This window comes from Gobio gobio (genome assembly GCF_949357685.1).
Source record: "Gobio gobio genome assembly, chromosome: 16".
NCBI classification, from domain to species: domain Eukaryota; kingdom Metazoa; phylum Chordata; class Actinopteri; order Cypriniformes; family Gobionidae; genus Gobio; species Gobio gobio.
In genome coordinates, this window is record NC_137109.1 from 41820967 (window position 1) to 41840295 (window position 19329).

At 37.5% G+C, this 19329-nt stretch overlaps 1 protein-coding gene across 1 annotated transcript in view; it reads left to right on the top strand.

The window, feature by feature from the left end:
- The first annotated feature begins 17321 nt into the window (after nt 1–17321).
- Nucleotides 17322–19329, top strand: part of synpo (synaptopodin) — a 29969-nt gene continuing 27961 nt past the window's right edge. The window contains exons 1-2 of the mRNA XM_079838580.1: nt 17322–17501; nt 17627–17662. The gene's annotated coding sequence lies outside the window, so the exon portion shown is untranslated. The remainder of the gene's footprint in view (nt 17502–17626; nt 17663–19329) is intronic.

The following is a 19329-nucleotide window of genomic DNA, read 5'->3' on the forward strand; positions in this document are numbered from 1 at the left end:
AGTAAGTAAATAAAGTAAATATAACAGGGCAAGGATGTGATTGTCACCTGTTTTCAAAAACAACAAAAACAAATTCCCATGGCAATGTGCTGACTGACATCTGCTGACGTTCCTCATGATGAATGGGGCTGGTTGTGTCAGGCTCTGTGACTTACAACGCATTGCAGTTTTGCATCAAAGTAAACAGCTCTTGTTATCCGTCCTCTTTGAAGCCTCACAGTTAATTTCCCTCAAAGGGTGCCATGCATTTAGCAAATCTCTAAGTTCATCTGCATGAATCTGATTTCTTTTCCTGTGGCTTCTTTGAAGATAATGATATTAGGCAGTTTGTCTCAAGCTTTTAGAACACTTCAGTGAAATAGGATTTTTGGGATTTCTGGAACTTGATCTGCTGTTATAAGCCAGAGTCCATTTTAGGACCTTGGTGGTAAGGGGATGACTAAAATAACAAAATAAAACAAAACAACTAGATCGCCTATATTAATGATGATATAGACAGTTCCCTAGACTGCTGACAGACGTCAGGCATCTCTGTGGTGATTTCTGTTCCTAATCAGAGTCACAGTTTAATTCCATAATCTGTGCTGACGTATTTAATGACCCATGGGTTTAACTGTCTGCGAGCTGTTGGCAGCTGTTCCTCCAGAAGCTGAGGGAATGATGTTTTGGAGAGGCAGATCTCAGAGGGGTTGTGGAGCTGATGAAGACGCTGAAAGGGAAGATTTGTAACCAACGTTCAGTAAGTCGGCCGTAGTGGTCCCTCCTGCACGGGTACATCTGCAGCTCTCCACGGGACCTCTGATGGGGAACAGAGAGAGTCTTTGTGGAGCCCCTGCCCAGCGCTGCCAACACCAGCCAAAGTGGATTAACTGTTGTCAGTGAGGACGACCGAATCCAAAGAGCTCCACTGGGCCATCAGGACACAAGGAGCGCTGCATAATGCCATCAAACAAGATTGTGCAGCTCCACTCAATACCTGTTGTCTGCTTACAGCCAAGTGTAAAATCCACAGCGTGAAACCCTGTGTTCTGCTCTTAGGGTTTCCCAAGGTTGCAAAAAAGAAGAAGAAGAAGAAGAAGAAAAAAACAGCCAAGGCTACTCAAAGAGAGAATGGAAATATCTTCGGACAGAGCTGAAAGTTGTATCTAAAAGCAAGTTTCCTCTTTGTTTTTAAAGGTCCCATGGCATGGATTTTTTATTTTATTTTATAATGTATTCTGAGGTGTACTTATATTGTTAGTATGATTTTTACATCATAAAATGTCATAATTTAGAAATAAAAGGCATTTTTTCTATACTGATGTTTGCCCTCTGGCTGAATGCCCTGTTTCAAGAGGCGTGTCTGCTGTGAGACTTCAGTAAAAACGCCCACTGTTGTGATTGGCTGACATCTTTGCATTTGAAATGAGTATTAGATCTGTAGCGGAGGGGGCGTGGTTTAACGAGGTCTACGAGGCACAAGCCTGCCAGAGAGACGGATGTCACTTCTCATCAGTTCTCTCAGCACGTTTCAGTTCAGTGAACTGTTGTAGTTACTAGCATATACTTCAGGTTATTAGTTTATTTCTAGTCGGAGGGACTGTCACTAGGGCTGGGCGATATATCGCATGACATTGTTAGGCGCATCTCGTCAGTAAAGCCGGTTCCTTGATTAGTAGTAAATCGCCATCACCTGCTTTCAGATAGAGCGGCATTTACTACACAGAGCCGTAGTTCACTGACAAGCTGAGCCATATCGCATTAATTATCGCATGCGATACGTCCGCGATAATGCGATATGGCTCAGCTTGTCAGTGAACTACGGCTCTGTGTAGTAAATGCCGCTCTATCTGAAAGCAGGTGATGGCGATTTACTACTAATCAAGGAACCGGCTTTACTGACGAGATGCGCCTAACAATGTCATGCGATATATCGCCCAGCCCTAACTGTCACTCATGTCAGAAAGTTAGTACCTTTAGTAAATTATGGATCAGCGCTGACTTGAGACGCGAACCGTATAGAACGATTCAGTCCGATTTGGTGAACTGGTTTGAACCGGTTCAAAAGAACGATTTGTTCGCCGGACATCCAACAACCGGACATCACTAGTGGACCAGAGACGGAGCAATTGCTAACAAAGTTATATTGTAACTGAGTTGTGAGAGCGCTGTCAGCGCAAATTTATTTTGTTTGTTTCTGAGAGTTCTGAATAAACACGAGTCCCAGTCACGCCGAGCCCATCTTCCTCCTTATTCTACCAACTTTGTAACACACGCAATGTACCATTACAGCAGTTGAGATGAATGAGTTACGAGTAAGTGTTGATTATAGCATTATTTTTAGATATTTTCCTACCGTATGAAAAGCGTCAGTGACGCACATTGAGTACACAGCGCAAACAAAGACACAACAGCGCAGTAATCGAATGTAATCCAATTTATTGTGGGGATAGCTGGCTAGCCTAGCCCGGATAAGTTACCCTCACGCTTACCCCCCTTCTGCTTAATCTTGTGCTGCGTATGGCGCCTCTGCTGTGGGCCAGATGCAGTACTGGGGGTCGGTGATATTGAAGGCCGACCGGTCAGTGCAGCCCGAGCTTCGGCGTGCGTGAGGTTTATCTCTAAAGATTTGACTCTGCCGATGTTGAGCAGAAACTCACGACTGTATGCACATTTTAGAACAGATAGACGCGACGAGGACGTACAAAAACACTGACTCATAAGATAGAAAACACGAAAACACCGTTCTGTCGAGAGAGAGAGAGAGAAGCCGCAGCGTGCGCACGAATAATACAGTTCTGTGTGAACTTGAATAATTAGCTACACATCAGAAATCACTGATCACAGATCAGAAGGAACTGAAAAAAGACTTGTTTTCATTTGTACATCCAAACACTGAGAAACTGCCAGCATTCACTCGTTCTCACTCGAACTCATATTAATGTTGAAAAACCTCATAAAATGAAAATTCATGCCATGGGACCTTTTAATAAATCAATTTTGATATCCTGTTAAAGTATAAGAGGCACAAATCTCATGTTTATTTTTAGTGAAAACTATTATATTATTCTAATTAACTCATTCCCATTCTTTCAGTGTTGATGTTGGCCAGTTCCACCTCAAAGGTCATGACCTTCTTGACCATCTTTTTAATGGGGTTATTTTATAAAAAAAATTAAACAAATATTATGTACTTAATTAAATTCATGGGAAATGGTTTATCTGTTACTATAAACCAGCATTTGTTCCTAAAATATTAAATATTATGTTTTATTGGAAATGCCATTAAATGTTAATGTTTATTAAAAGAAAAATTCACACAAACTAAAAATATAGTGATGAAAAATGGCAAACATTTTAAATACATGTGAAACAAAATGGCTCATGTAATATTGAGTTTAGCCTTTTAAAGATTGCAATCAATATTTCATGAAAAATATTGCCTATTTACTAAAATAATATCCAATTAACTTTTTTATAGCCTATTCATCGAAAGTGTCTTTCGGCAGCATTAGTTCGAAATGCCACTCTGTAAATGTACACAGGATGACCTATACAGTCCATCGGGACAAAAAAGCTCCGATTACAGCATCTATCACTGCCATCACTCTGAGAGCCTCTGCTCTGAGAGGTCAGGCCTTTGAAGTTCACGTCCGTGATGCAGGGACCCCGTCAACCCTCTGCTAACTAATCCCAGACTTTGGCTCCTCTACCCCCATTCAGCCCCAGCTCTTTGTCAGCCTGTTTTTACTGCGAGCGCTCCATGGCCAGACCTGTTTGCATTGGTGTAAAGGGAAGTGGGGCATTGTCTGGACAGGATCTCGCTCAGAGATCATGCATAAGATTGGGTTGGCGTTCGAAGGGCAGGACTCCAACGACTGACGTAAGCTGTGTTTTATTTGGACCCAGCAAACGCTCAGCTAATCCAAGAACATAGACAGACATCCAGGAAGAGTGGACTTGTAAAAACAAGCATTGTGCTGAAAAAAAATCGTCAATTCCTCACTTAAGTATGATTAAATATCTTATTCGACAAGCTAAGTGTCACACCTTCTTCTGTGGGTGGGCCTGCATTGAAATGTTTATGAGCTACTTTTAAACAGAAGACAAGGAACGACTAAATACTTATAAATCATTGCCTCGCATAGCCTAACAAATCAAGAACGATAACTAACGACAACTACAACCCCAAATTTAGTAAAATGCATTAAAGTCAAGAATCGCTAATTTGTTCATTCTCTTTAACCTTTATTTAACTGGCAAAAGTACACAGAAAAGATTTTCAAAGTTTTCACTGACCAACTTAAGTGTAGGAATATATTTGTAGGAATATAAACAAATGTAGATTTTACACACCGCAAAACAGTTGGGACAGTTGATAGTGTTTGGAAAAGACTGAGCTTTAAGCTTCTGTTTGTGCATTCTTGTTCCACGTGCAGAAATGAAACTAGCCAACACAAACTGTATACATAATGTACATGCCTCATATGTAGATGACTGTGACCCAACCATTTTTTTGGTCAAAAAAAAGTCTTTCTCCCACCACAGACGTTGCCACATTTTAATCACAAAGGTCGGTGACAAGTTGTTTTCTCACTAAGCAACGCAAATGTTTCTGTCTGCAGAGGAGAGCTCTATTGAAAAGATGCAAGCGACTAATTTATGTTTACTGCCTAACCAGACAATTAAGGCTTGGCGAAAGGCTGAAATTACTACACGCATGAGCTGTTGCGGCCTGCTTGATGGGGCGAAAATAGAGGAGACGTCTCTGTTTTCGGGTAGGCGCTGATATATGCGGACATTGAGCTTGTTGGAAACTGGGTTTGGGTGGTAATACAACCCATATGTCCCTTTATACTTTGATCAATCTGTCTTCTGCTGTGCCTTTCTAACAGCCGTCATTATTAAACTAATACTGTTTCGGTATGTGGTATCACATGCAGTAATATATTTGTCAAAGGCACTGAGATTGCTGTTTTTATCTCACAATGCAGCACCTGCAGCCAATCTCTGGAGGAAATAACTTCTCCTATTCTCACCATATTCTGAGACAGGCATTCAACCAACCCTTTCTTTCCGGAACACATCATATCCATGGAATTGAGTGCCGGGTCAGTCCCACGCAGCGGGAGTCCACAGCGCAGAGCTTGGGTTTCTGTTGGCTTCAACAACCCTCTGCAATTTCCACTGTGTCATATCCTCCCAAGGTCAAAGAGAATCATGGCACTTCCCATTGGTTTGCCAACAACTGGCCTTCCTCCTCCCAGTTTCCACCTATAACCTTCTCCTGTTTGCCATAGAGTTTGTTCCCATGCCAGAGGTACTCTCTGTGAAACGAGTGAATAGAGACAGCGAGGATTTGTATGTCAGAGCATCTGCAGTAGCTTTTAAGCGGAGATGACATAAAGATGACATCATCCCCTGTGAATACGATTTTGCTCCCTGTAATTAGTGTATCGTTCTCAGTACAGAGGCTTGTAAAACACTTACTTTAGTCCCAGACTCCCAGGCGTGCAGATGCAACTTCTGATCTGTGCAACAGACTATGTTATATAGCAGAATTTATATGGAAGGAGGAAGTCAGAGCTACGATTGCAGGTAGTTTTATTGCAGCGCACCTGTATTCAGGTATGATCTTTTCCCCCCAAAAGACCCTCCAAGGCTGAAATAGTCTCGCATAACCAGACCTATTTACCCTCCTATTATCTTCAAGGTCAATTTTACCTTATTTAACGTCTGTAAATACACAATTTGCATAATATTTTTTCTAATTTAATGGGGACAAAAAAAAAGTAGTAAGATTTACTTAATTTTTCTTTGGCAAGTTTTTGCCCGCATATTTTTTAAGGAAATTTCACATATGGAATTAAGTAAACTCTACTTAATTAAGTTAAAATTAACAAAGAAAATAAGTAATTTTAACTTGGTCAGTAAAAGGTTTGAGTAATTTCCTTTGCAATACATTTTACTCAAAATATATAACATTGAATTAAACTTTTAAAGTCTATGCTTTACTTAGAAATATCTAAGTAAATAACACAATAGATATTGTGTAGACACCATAGGAGTGTATTGTGTACCAAGTATTGAGGTCTCTGTGTTCAGGTTACTTCTATTATGACATTGATATTTGATGGATCGTTTTTGAGTATGAATGTGTCATTTTGAGTAGAAAATAAACTCCAGATGTCACAAAATGGCAAGTTACTAAACCTAACAAAAAAAGCAATGATAAAACAGTGTAAACAATGTACAGCTGAAAAAATCAACCTCCTTAAATATTCAAACCCCAGTGCATGATGGGAAGACCAGTATCAGAAAAGTTGAGTAGTTTTACTTAATTTATAATGCTGATATTTACGTTTTTTTATTATTTTGCCTAAACTAACTTTTTCATGTAGAAATGACTGTTTTTTTCTGTAGTATTTACTTCACCACAAAATAATTTTTATCAGTATGTAAACATAAAAGTAACATGATGATATATTTTTCCAATGTCCTGTACACATTTTGTTGCATCTGTGTTCTTTGGGGTCAGTTTGACCCCAGGCTATTTTAGCTGTATAAACATGAGAAATATCAAAATGTTACACACATTTGTTCTGGTTGTTTTATTGAGGTCACTATAACAGTCTATAATTGTATTTATTCAATATAATATTCAAACAACTTCTCTCTGTTTTAGGGCTCTAAGTAACCTAACCTAACCATACCTGTAGTATTGCGAGAACCACTAGTAGTTCACGTTATTATGGTCACGCTCTCCACTTGAACGACAGGGTAGACATAGTGCTGCTAATGTCATCAAAATGGTTCCAGGGCCCACCAGATATGCTGACCTGAGACATAAACCTTTGTAAAAAAAAAAAAAAAACATATTCTGGAGGGGTTTTAGGGGTATACACATTACAAGTAACGCTATTTAAATGATCAGATTACTTTTTCAAGTAACTAAAGTAACACATTACTTTTAAATTTAAAACAAAATATCTGAGTTACTTATTCAAACAAGTAGTTCTATATATGTATATATCTAAATGTGACCATGTATTAAACATACAAAAAAATACATTTTTTGATGAAGTAAGAGCTTCATGCTTACTATTCTTCTGCAATCCAGAATGGTAGCACAGCTGAAAGGTTTGTTCGAGCTGTGCCCTCTATTGTATTGGCTTATTCATTTCAGGTGTGAAAGGGCCTTTACATTTGCCAAAAATAGAACTTTTATTTTTGTTGTTAAAACCAAATAAGCAAGCCCAGCCCATGGTAATGCTAAAAGTAATGTAACATTTTGAGTTTCCAATAAAAGTAACACAGTTTTTTAGGGAGTAATGCAATATTGTAATGCATTACTTTTAAAAGTACCTTTCCCCAACACTTTTTATGAGAGATTTAATTGAATGTTTATTAAATGTTTGCTGCTAGAAAATAACGAAACCAAGAAAATCCAGAATTAAAACTGTATTTAGGGTTGAAAATGGCAAACCTCATATAAAATACATAGAAAATAAAATAGCTCATATAATATTGTTTTATTGTATTGGTAACACTATAGGGTTTAATTTGTTAACATTAGTTACCTACAAATTATTACTAGTTAATAATCTTAGTTGATTAATAACTATGTTAATCTCAGAATTTACTAATACGTTAGAAGAACAAAAGTTATATCTGTTAGTTAATGCACTGTGAACAAACAAAGTTTAATAAATGTAAAAATATATTGCTCATTGTTAGTAGCCTACATGTTAGTTAATGCATTAAATAAAGTTAACAAACGAGACCTTATTGTAAAGTCTTAACATTTTATCTTGTTTTTTACTTTTTTACTTGTTTTTATAATGTTATTAACTTTTATGATCAAATGATTTAATAATGCGGTCAAATTGAAAACTATGTAAATAAGAATTAAAATAACTATGAGATATTAATATTTATTTTGATATCCTGAAGTTATATACTGTAGTTTAATGAGCTCTTTTCACTGGTCAATTACTGATTTAAAAAACACTTAATTTTTAAGATTTTTTTTTTATTATTTAAATTTGTACAGCATTCATAGAAAGCATCTTTTGGCAAAATTTGTAAAATGCTGCTGTAAATAAATGGCAAGAAAAAGTGGAGAGAATCTGTGTGCCCTCAATAAATTGTGTAAAATCTGATAAGAACTAACTAGATGAAAGTTTATAGTGTGCAGTATGCATCAGACATTCCGCTAGCCAGGTTCACGCTGTACAATTTTGGCCACGATTTGGCCGTCTGAGACCAATTTTGATCCTAGGCCAAAATCTGAAGTCTTTGATTGCTAGTTTGAAATGTACGTCAACAGTCGATTAATGACTGTTGCCATCAATTTTACGAAATTCTGGCAGTGTCAGAAGATTTGACACACAGTCCTGTAGTGTGACTTTTCCTACGACAAACATCAAATCGAAAACCAATTGGAGCGCAGAACCTGCAATTATGATGCAATTAGCAGCAACAAACCACCACTTCATTCACGTGTTCATTTTTTTCCCCCCATATTTATTTTCAAGACAAGCCATGATCAAACAGTGTGACATGGCTTACAGCGGGGATCATGTTCGTACAGTCTGACAAGCAACAGTTGTAAAGGACTATTGTAAATTGCCGGCTTAACACTGGATTAGAATGTGCCTTGTAGCTTTGCCTGACTGTTCACATTAAATTCAAGTTTGGTATCTGCTCAAAGAGCTCTTGTCTAAAACATAAATGTCATCAACATGGCAAGTGTTAACAAGAACATAATTTTTTTCTTTGGCCTTTGCAATAAAACAGACATTTCTTTGTCTGAAAAGGGATAAAATATGACAGTTGGCCAATGGAAAAAATAAAGATTTCCATGTGTAATGGGATTCAGCTGTGGTTCTAATCAAAGGAAGATGACAGGAAATGTAACAAAGCTGAAGCAAGATGGTTCAAACAATAGCTACAGAAGACTGTTTTTAAACAGACCTTCAATCAGGCTACTTTTATTCAGTCTGTGATCCTCTGTCTGTTCTCTACACCATAGAAGAGAAAAAAAAACTTACAAGGAGACCTGGAAATGATACAAACTTCTGCAAAACATCATATAAGACCCAAATAACTTGGCTACGACCAAGACTTCTCATGCTGTTTTTACTACCACAAGTCTCATTAATTTCTCTGGTTGTTATTTTAGGCATGCTGGGAAAAAGTGGGTTCTACCGTATGTTGGACTTCCATGGTGGGCATCGCTTTGGCTGCAGCATGGAATTGTTCATTACAGGGGAGGCATAATGGTAAGTAGGCCTGCCCTACAATATCCATCCATCCTTCGGACACATTCCAACCCATCATCTGCATGACCAGCCACTACATGAATATCACTGCATGCCATAGACTTAATGTGCATCAAAACCAATGATCCACTTTATTTGAATGTACGAAAAACATACTTGCTGGTTAAATATGCAGTAAGTGATTTGAGAAACACTGAAATTGACACCCAAACAAACACACCCCTACCCAAAAGAAACACACCCCTCCCTTCTTTGTTCCGCCCCCAAAATAACAAACACGCTGTGCAACACAGGCAACCACAGCTGCCGTTTTATACAGCTTGCGTATGTATGGGTGATTCAGCATTGATTAAACAACAACAACAGTATATCTTGGTTCTGTGAAACATAGCAAAACCAATGTTACTTGCATATGGAGCGGAAACAACACAACCTCAGCGTCTGTTTTCAAGCCTTTCTGCTCTCTAACGTCTCTCTTTCTAATATTAGTGCGGGTCCTATCTTGCCTGATCGTAATCCTTCTTATGAACAGTTCACTTTGCCGTGAGTAAAACAGACGGTTATCAGTTTAAACTAAAAGTTGGACTCCAGATAGTGTTCCTCACAACTTACAAGTTCCATTGATCCATAAATATTGACATGCAGCCAGGAATCGTGTTTTCCTTACATTTATATGAGTCTGATTTCGATACATACATAATTATTTATCACTCTGTCATCCCAATTTGGAGAGTGAATCCTGCATGTATATGTGGATGGGCCTATGTATTGAAACACGTATGTGGCTGCTTGTCAAGAATGGAAAACAAAAGTTTTATTCAAATTCTGAATATTTTATAGGCCTATTAATTATTTTTTTATTTCACCTAGACAGCGCGCAAAAAGCTGTCTCTCATTCAATGAACGCAATCTCACAAAGTTCTGTTATATTAATCAGTGAAGCTGACTACACAATGAATCTCTTATTTACATAATGTCTACATCCTGTATAAATCTACATAATGTACATAATGTATAAATCTACATAATGTATAAATCCTCTACACTTTGTTAGAGGATTTGCGCACGTGCAGAACTCAACAATGGACAAAAAGCGGTGAGTGGATTCTAACTTAAAGGGATAGTTGACCCAAAAATGAAAATTAGCCCATAATTTACTCACCCCCAAGTCATCCTAGGTGTATATGACATTCTTCTTTCAGACTAATTAAATCTGAATTATATTACAAAAGTCCAGGCTAATCCAAGCATTAGAACTGGATTCATAGTTGCTCTGTTTTTGAAGTCCATAAAAAGTGCATCTGCCCATCAAATAACTGCTCCACACGGGTCCGGGGTGTTAATAAAGGCCTTCTGAAGCGAATCGATGCATTTGTGTAAGAAAAATATCCATATTTAAAACTTTACAGAGTAAACTTTCGGCCGACTCCTTCCCTTTTCAATTTATGGAAAAAGTGTTGAAAGTTCCCCTGCCGATCGAAAGACTAACAATCGAAAGAGCGTACCAGGTCTTCTCATCATGACGTCACGCACGCATCTTGAGTTTCACTGTCAACATTCAACACTTTTCCAAGGAAATCCATCGGCTGGAACTCTACTTGATAAAGTTTTAAATATGAATATTTTTCTTACACAAACGCGTCGATACGCTTCAGAAGGCCTTTATTAACACCCCGGAGCCGAGTGGAGCACGTTATTTGACGGACTGATGCACTTTTTCAAAAACAGAGCAACTATGAATCAAATTCTAATTCTTGGATTAGCCTGGATTTTTGTAATATAACTCAGATTATATTCGTCTGAGAGAAGAATGTCATATACACCTAGGATTACTTGAGGGTGAGTAAATTATGGGTTAATTTTCATTTTTGGGTGAACTATCCCTTTAAACACTTGTGATTGGCCATTGCGTGCAATAAATCAACAAACATGTCTGTGATTGGCTACATTACTCACCGAAGCGACAACACGTTGGAAATTGAATCATTTGACGAGTGCAAATACAGATACACACTGGATCTTTGCCAACTCTTTTTTGCTAATAATATGCCATTATTACGAATAAAACAGATCCTAGATCAGCAGTTATTGGTAGCTTTTCCCTCTAAAAACAATCAGTAGCAGAAGCAGCAGGCGGCAGTGGTTTGAGTGAGAAAATGACATGCTATTATCAAGTCAGTCTCCCTCAGTCCGGAGGGGGGCACAGGGATGTCCATGGGGGGCCAAGCCCCCCTCTGGTGCCGGGCCTGGTTTTCGCGGCATTCACGCTGAAAACCAATGCTGCCTCTCTTTCTTTTTGCCACTCAGTGGACGTCAGTCACTCCGACCAACGGTGGCGTCACGTGCATACCCTCTATAAAAATGCATCATGAAATGGTGCTTTGAACAACGCGACATAACTAAAACGCAAAACTACTTGCCTCAAGCTCCATTTGCAAAATTGGAATGCTAAGTTGGCCTCTTTTCCCTAGCCATTACCGCATCCATATTCTCCTCTTCCGCTTCCTCCTCTTTTTTCAGCGCACATAAAAACTCTATTTGTTTACCACTAGTGCATGCTGACGATGGTTTTTTATTCTATAGCCTACTAACTTGCATCGTAGTTACGATTCATCTTCATACAGTCCACATACATGTCGTCGTACCCAAGTTTATTAGGATTGCCTAAATTGCACAGTCTGTAGCAGGCATTTGGTAATATCTCAGCCATGTCTCTTTCTACAGCCTTTCTACAAATGTCCCACTTGCTCACTCGCTCTCCTCCCCATCATGAGTATCCACCTTTTGTCCTAATGAGCCTACTACATTTTGAATTATGGGTGACACTTCCGGTTTGTGGAACTTCCATTTCAAAAAATATATTTACTTAATTTAACATAACTTGCTGTACAAATAATTATTAACCGTCAGTTTGACTGAATGAGCTGTAAGTTTTCATTCATGTTTTATTTTCAGACGTCATGAGAATAACGTAATGCTTGGTATTTTAATGTGACATGGTATTACAAGAATATCTATGGAAAGAGCTCTTTCCAGTCGCTGCTTTCTTTTCCTCCTGATTATTTTCTTTTTTCCCTTTGTATTCTGCTGTAACAGTATGAAAAACAAGACAACATATACTCTGCATTTGTGGTCTGTTCACCCAAAAATGAAAATTTGCCCATAATTTACTCACCCTCAAGTCATCCTAGGTGTATATGATATTCTTTTTTCAGACGAATAAAATCGGAGTTAAATTACAAAAGTCCAGGCTAATCCAAGCATTAGAATTGGATTCATAGTTGCTCTGTTTTTGAAGTCCATAAAAAAGTCATCTGTCCATCATATAACGTGCTCCACGCAGCTCTGGGGTGTTAATAAAGGCCTTCTGAAGTGAATCGATGCGTTTGTTAAAACTATATCAAGTAAACTTTCGACCGACTGCCTTCCTTGTTCAATTTATGGAAAAATTGTTGAAAGTTTCCCTGCCGATCGAAAGACTAACATGATCAGGTACGCTCGTCATGACGTCACGTACGCATCTTGAGTTTCACTTTTAACATTCAACACTTTTCCATGGAAGGCGGTCGGTCGAAAGTTTACTTGATAAAGTTTTAAATATGAATTTTTTTCTTACACAAATGCGTTGATTCACTTCAGAAGGCCTTTATTAACACCCCGGAGCTGTGTGGAGCACGTTATTTTACGGACAGATGCACTTTTTATGGACTTCAAAACAGAGCAACTATAAATCAAATTCTAATGCTTGGATTAGCCTGGACTTTTGTAATATATCTCCGATTTTATTCATCTTAAAGGGGCTATATACAACTTTGTCCCCAAAATAAACGTAACAATAGCCTTTTTATTTTACCATTTTTGACTCAAACATCTCCTGATGAGCATACTGACACCTTGTCCGCTCACAGTGGGTGCACCTATAAGCCTGTATCCTATTTTTCGCGAGAGCGAGCAGAAAATAAGAGCAGTTCTGTTTTTTGGCCACAGGTGTCAGTCGCAAGTTTAAATTTCAGAAAAACGCATATAGCCCCTTTAAAGAAGAATGTCATCTACACCTAGGATGACATGGGGGGTGAGTAAATGATGGGCTAATTTTCATTTTTGGGTGAACTATCCCTTTAATTTACAATATACCCCATTAATAATTCACTGGAATGCACAAAGAATCTCTCGTTTTTCTCCCCAAATCCTCAATCTCTTTCCAGGTTGTTTTTTTACATGGATGCTTTAAATTCAAAAAGTCTGTTGAATGTACTTTGTTGATGATTTTTAAATTTCCTTTAATGTTCGATGGTTGAACGGTGAGTAAAATTGTAATCTCATTGTGACCAGTTTAAAAAAAAAAATATATGTTTAAAGCGTATTATTGTGTTCATAGGACGAACATTTCACTGATTGTTTTCAGTTTAACGGAAGTTACACCCATAATTTGTGCAAAGCATCGTGGAGCGTTAGAGAAAAGGTGGATATACTCCCCCTATTGCTAATTGGCTATAAGAGTGTTTTGGTGGTCCGTGGTTCAGTACAAGACACTGTTTTTTGATCCTATTTACCCAGCCAGGACTACGTAAAAATGTTTTGAGCAAATGGACAAACTTTTTTTTTTTGACAACACTAGAAGTTTGTGACGCTGAAGTCAGTGGGTTAATACACTCTAACGAAAATGTTCTACATTTATCTCAAATAATATATTAATATTACATTTTTATACAATGTAATTTTATAGGTTTGTAAATTGGATAATTTTTGATTATAAAAAGTCCTTATAAAGGCTGAAAAAAATTATTTGGCTCCAGTTAGAACCTTATTTTTTAGGAGCATATGACTGTGGATGCCATTGGGTTATTATTAATATTCTGCAAAAAACATGTGCTAAACAAATCTAAAAGACCTGCTTTTTTTATTTTATTTGATCAGGTAATGGAAGAGATGATGTTATGTAGAAGAGGAATAGCAAGGAATGTTTCTTTTCTCATAAGAGGTTTGTGGTCTGTTTTTATCTCTTTTAAATCTCCAGACTTTCCAGTTACTGGCAGTCAAAACACTCACCACGACAACCTGCTTAGACTCAAACCACATAAAGAAATAAATAAAATAAAAAACAATAACCCTGTTTGAGAGTGGGAGTAATTTGTCTACCATTTACAAGATGCTTGAACATGGAAATGAGGGGATATTCTGGAAATGTATTCCTCTTGTTTGCTGAAAGTGTTTCAGTCTTCCTGAAAGTAATACTATTACAGTGATGAATAGAAAGAAAGAATTTGGCTTTATTTAGATGTGGGTGCAAATAGCAGGGACTTTAAGATTTGGTTTCACTGAATGACATTCTCTCTGGAATATTTTTATTTCATTAGTGCCAGAAAACTTTTGATGTATGAAACATTCATGAAAGTATGTGTTTTTTTTAAACGCATAACAATAGTGAATTGTGTATCTTTGTTTTTTTTTTTGTATTTTCTCTGAAGTTAGGTACTCAAGAATTGTGTCCAAGAATACCTTTAGATTAATATAGTTATTGGTAGTTATTCCACATTCCTCACAGAGATCAGACTGCCCTGTTCATCTGAGTTGAAGCCAAATCCCTTTCAGAGCCTGATGATAACCCACCATCACTCAAGGCACTCCTGGATTACTGCGTGATTAATGTAGCTCAATACAATATTTTACAGGAATAATAGCAGATATTTTAGATAAATACTGAAAAACAGTCTTTTTTTAGGTTCCAGTGAATAATAATGGTCAAATGTAAAGAAAATGACAATGCCTTGACTCTTTCATTATGGCACTAACATGAAAACCAAGAACAAACAAAATAATAGTTGTTCTAAAAGAGTGATCTAAAAATAGCCGACAAAAAGAGCAAAAAGTAGCATTACACAACCCATTACATTTTATAATTATTTTTTTGTTTTTAACTTCTTTCTTCTTCTTCTTTTTTTTTAAATCAATGAATTAAATTTTTCGTGTTCTTGAAAGAAGTCCCTTATACTCACATCAACGCTGTTTACTTGATCATTAAAATGTGTATGATCATTAAATGTGTAATATTATTATAATTTAAAATAACAATAATAATATATTTTAAAATGTAATTTTTTCCTGTGATGCAAAGCTTAATTTTTTTAGCATCATTACGCCAATCTTCAGTGCCACATAATCCTTCAGAAATCATTCTATGTTGATCTGATGCTCAAGAAAATCGTATTATTATTATTAACACGCAGTGTTGAAAATATTAAACTGTGCAGCTTTATCTTTTTTTCCGGATTCTTTGATTTAGAACTTTTAAAAATAGAGCATTTGTTTGAAATTGATTTTTTTTTGTAACATAAATGTCTTTACCGTCATGTTTGGTCAATTAAAATGCATCCTAATAAAAAAAATCTTAATGACCTCCACCGTTTTTTTTTTTTAATTGGGCAGCCATTTTGGAAATTACATCAAATGATGCCGTATGTCCGACCTTGAGCACCATTCCAGTGGTTGTTTTAAATAAGGAGGTGGGAGAATTTCAAGTTGTCTGGAATTCAGCATTAGAGAAACGATGGGGGTGGGGTGAGGTTTTTGCACAGCCTTATGGGAAGTGATGACATATCAACCTCAAAAGGGCAAGTCTGGTCCAGCCATCCCGGGTGAGGGCATGTCTGCGGTCTTTCTTTTGTGTTCACAAAATGTGGATAGATGAAGGCCTAGTTAACGCGCACACACACACCTAACTCGCACAAAACGCACCTGAATGCAAAATATTTTTCTCAGTAGAGGTTTTTCTTCCTGCATAGCTGGATGAGCTGAATAGAATAAGCTGAATAGAAATTGGAGGCAGAAGTCTCCCCAAAGACATGTTGACAGTTTTGTGTCCCTTCTTGATTGAATTATTCATCCAGAACAATAAAACTTGACCTTGAAATTTTGCTTTACCAAGCTGAGTAGAGGTTTTGGCTTTATGTACTGTAGAACAGTAAAAGGAACTGGAAATCATGTCCTCTGCAGAAAACATTACTGTCTTCTTATACTAAATATGCTAAATTAATGCCCGCTCTTCAAACGCTATATGTTTTCGTTTTTTATGTGAACAAATTTAACATGTCTACTGTGGTTTGTTATTTTATAGTTTGTCTTTCAGTGATTCTAAGTGTATTTACTGTAGAAAAATGCTGGGAAACGTTTTAGTCCATTGGCAGAGGAAAATGTTGCATAAGTTATATAACATTTTTCTATAAAAGAAGGAATAGTTTGTGCACCACAATGCAAGGCTGGACTATGGGAATTGCACTGTAAAACAAAGAATAACAAGGCTTTGAAATCAATCCCCATGACTTCATACGATCACACAACAATAACCCGACTCAGAACTGACACATATAAAAGAAATGTAGTTTCAGTGAGGTCACACACCCCAATGAATCACATTGATTTTAGAAAAGGCTGTCCAACTAAAAATGTTACGTCAAATTGGCCAGATTCCCCTTTCTCTCGCCTCCTGTTTCCCTTGAAAAAAACAAAGGAAGTTATTTTCCCAGCTCCAGTTGGTCCATGCATCATAGCTCAAAGACACAGTTATGTTCTGATAGTGTGATGTCAACCTCCACCCCATTAAACACCTGGATGACTGTACGTGAGGCTGTTAACAACACACAACAGACTTTCCATTAAAACGATAAGCCTTTCTTTCAAGGCTGGACTAGCAGGACACACACCGATAGTTGACTTTTAACCCTATCAAGTAGCCGAGAGGGCCAGTAAAACCACAGGAAGTTCTGCATGGAATAAGCATCAAAATCCAGCTTTCTAGAGAGGATTTTAAAAGAGAAAAATGCAGAGAACTAACATAAACCCTCCTCAAAAACCATGTTTAGTCTGTTTCTAGTTTTCTATATTTGTTTTGGGATGACTGTTTACTTGAAAAGAGAGGTCATTGTTAAGTTGCGAGTGTGTTAGTGAACTTTACAGCTGGAAAGCCCTAGTAGAGACCCTCTGGATGCCATGCTGATGTTGTTAAAGTTATACTGTAGTTCACCTAAAAGGAAATTCTGTCATCATTATTTAATCTTTCAGATCAATTCTGTGAACTGGATTAAATGATTCATTGGACAGATCCAACTCAACAATGAATCATTCAAGAATCACTACTTGCATGAGTGCATTAAACAGGATTTTCAAGATTTTAAATGAATAACAACTACATTTTCTAGCTTTTTTATGGGCTCAGAAGACTCTGATTGTAGTGTGAGAGTTGTGAGTATGTACCATTTATATCTTTTATGGTGCTTTTACATCATTTTTGAAGTTTGAATGTTCACATTTATTATTCATTATTTTGCCGTTGCAGTACATTTCAAAATGTTCTTATTGTTTTACAGGGAAGAAAGATCAGGCAGGTTTGGAATGACGTGAGGGTGAGTAATTACACCATTTTTAATTTTTTTGGCTCAACTAATCCTTTAACTGATGGTGTAAAATGTAATCCATTCATTTATGCACCCTGATGTTGTTCCACACCTGTATGACTTTCTTTATTTCTTTCAGGTCAGTTATGTGAATTGGATCAAATGATTTAGTGGAAAGATCCAACTTAACTTACTGCTTCTCTTAAAAACGTTTTTTTAGTAAATAATGACTACATTTTCTCTCAAAAGAGTCTTTTGAGGTCATAAAAAAGTTTTGTATGCTCTTTTGCATCATTTTTGAAGCAAGTACACATTTATTGGTCATTCTTTTTCATGCCATTTCAGTATGATTCCTCAAAATCCTCCTTTTGTGTTACAAGGAAGAAAGTAAGTCATAAGGGTTTGGAACAACGTGAGGGTTAGTAAATAATGCAACCGTTTTAATTTTTGGGTCAACTAATCCTTTCACTGGCGGTGAAACCAATTAAACAGCCCTGGTGGAACAGTAGTCCTAAAATGATTGTCACCCACAAGTTTAAGCTTGAACCCACTTTTGACGTGCTGTCAGCGCAGACAGCCGCTTATGTTTTGACAAGGCATTAGACGGATTCAGGAAAATGTATGTATGCACATCCACGTACATAGCGTGGTGGAATAAGGTCAAGAAAAAGCTATGTGTGCAAAAATATACAACCTGACGCTAATATACAAATCCGAGGCATGACATCAACGACTTGACATTCTCTTTTCATCTCGTCCTGTTTGACGGGGTGTAAGAGGCAACGTAGGTCTGTTTATCCACTCTATTGCATAGATCATCCCAAGAAAGCGGGGTCATCCCAAGGACCACGATCAAGGCATCTGCCTAACAGCTGCAGGACAGCTCATTGAGGGGGTGGAGGGTGGTCATCGATGGAGACGGTGAACTTGAATGAGCCCTTTCTGCCTGTTGAAAGGCTTGGTTTTGTGCTGATAGCCTGAGGCACTTTGCCTTGCTTGAAAAGTCCCATTTTCCACAGTAGGGGCAAATGGAGAACCCTGTGGTTAAATAACGCATATAGTACACAGTGTAAAACGTTCCTTATTCAAGACTTTCCCTCAATTCCAGGATTAACTTTTATGAGCGAAACCACAAAACTGTTCTCTGATCAGCATTATGGTCAGGTTTTACCATAGGAGAGAACCATGCAGGCAGGGCGAAAAAGTACCTCTTTGAGTGTATTAAAAACGGTCCGGCTGAGCCAGGGAGGAAGCTTTCATCGGTAGCTCAATTCACACATAAGGTTAGATCATTATGTAATTATTCAATATTCATTTCCCCTTTGAATGTACAACAAAAGAAATGACATGAGATGATCGCTGAAAGCCAGTCCAGCTGGTGACGGAAAAGATTTTAAAGAAAGACAAAAGCCTTCAAGTATTGTTCAAATAAAAATACCTCAAGTCATTGAATGGAAAAGATACGAAGGGGGGTTGTTAAATCAGAGAGTAAGAATTTGAGAAGCCCGAGCACATATGGCTGGAGTCATGGAGCGTAATTGCTCCCAGGCCTGTTGCAAAAGGAGGGAAGAGAGGTAGCTGTACAAATAGCGCTATGAATCATGGGATTCATATTTTTCCTAAGAGGCTATCAGACTCAAGCACCATATTTGGACAGTCTGAAAAGCCCTGAGAGT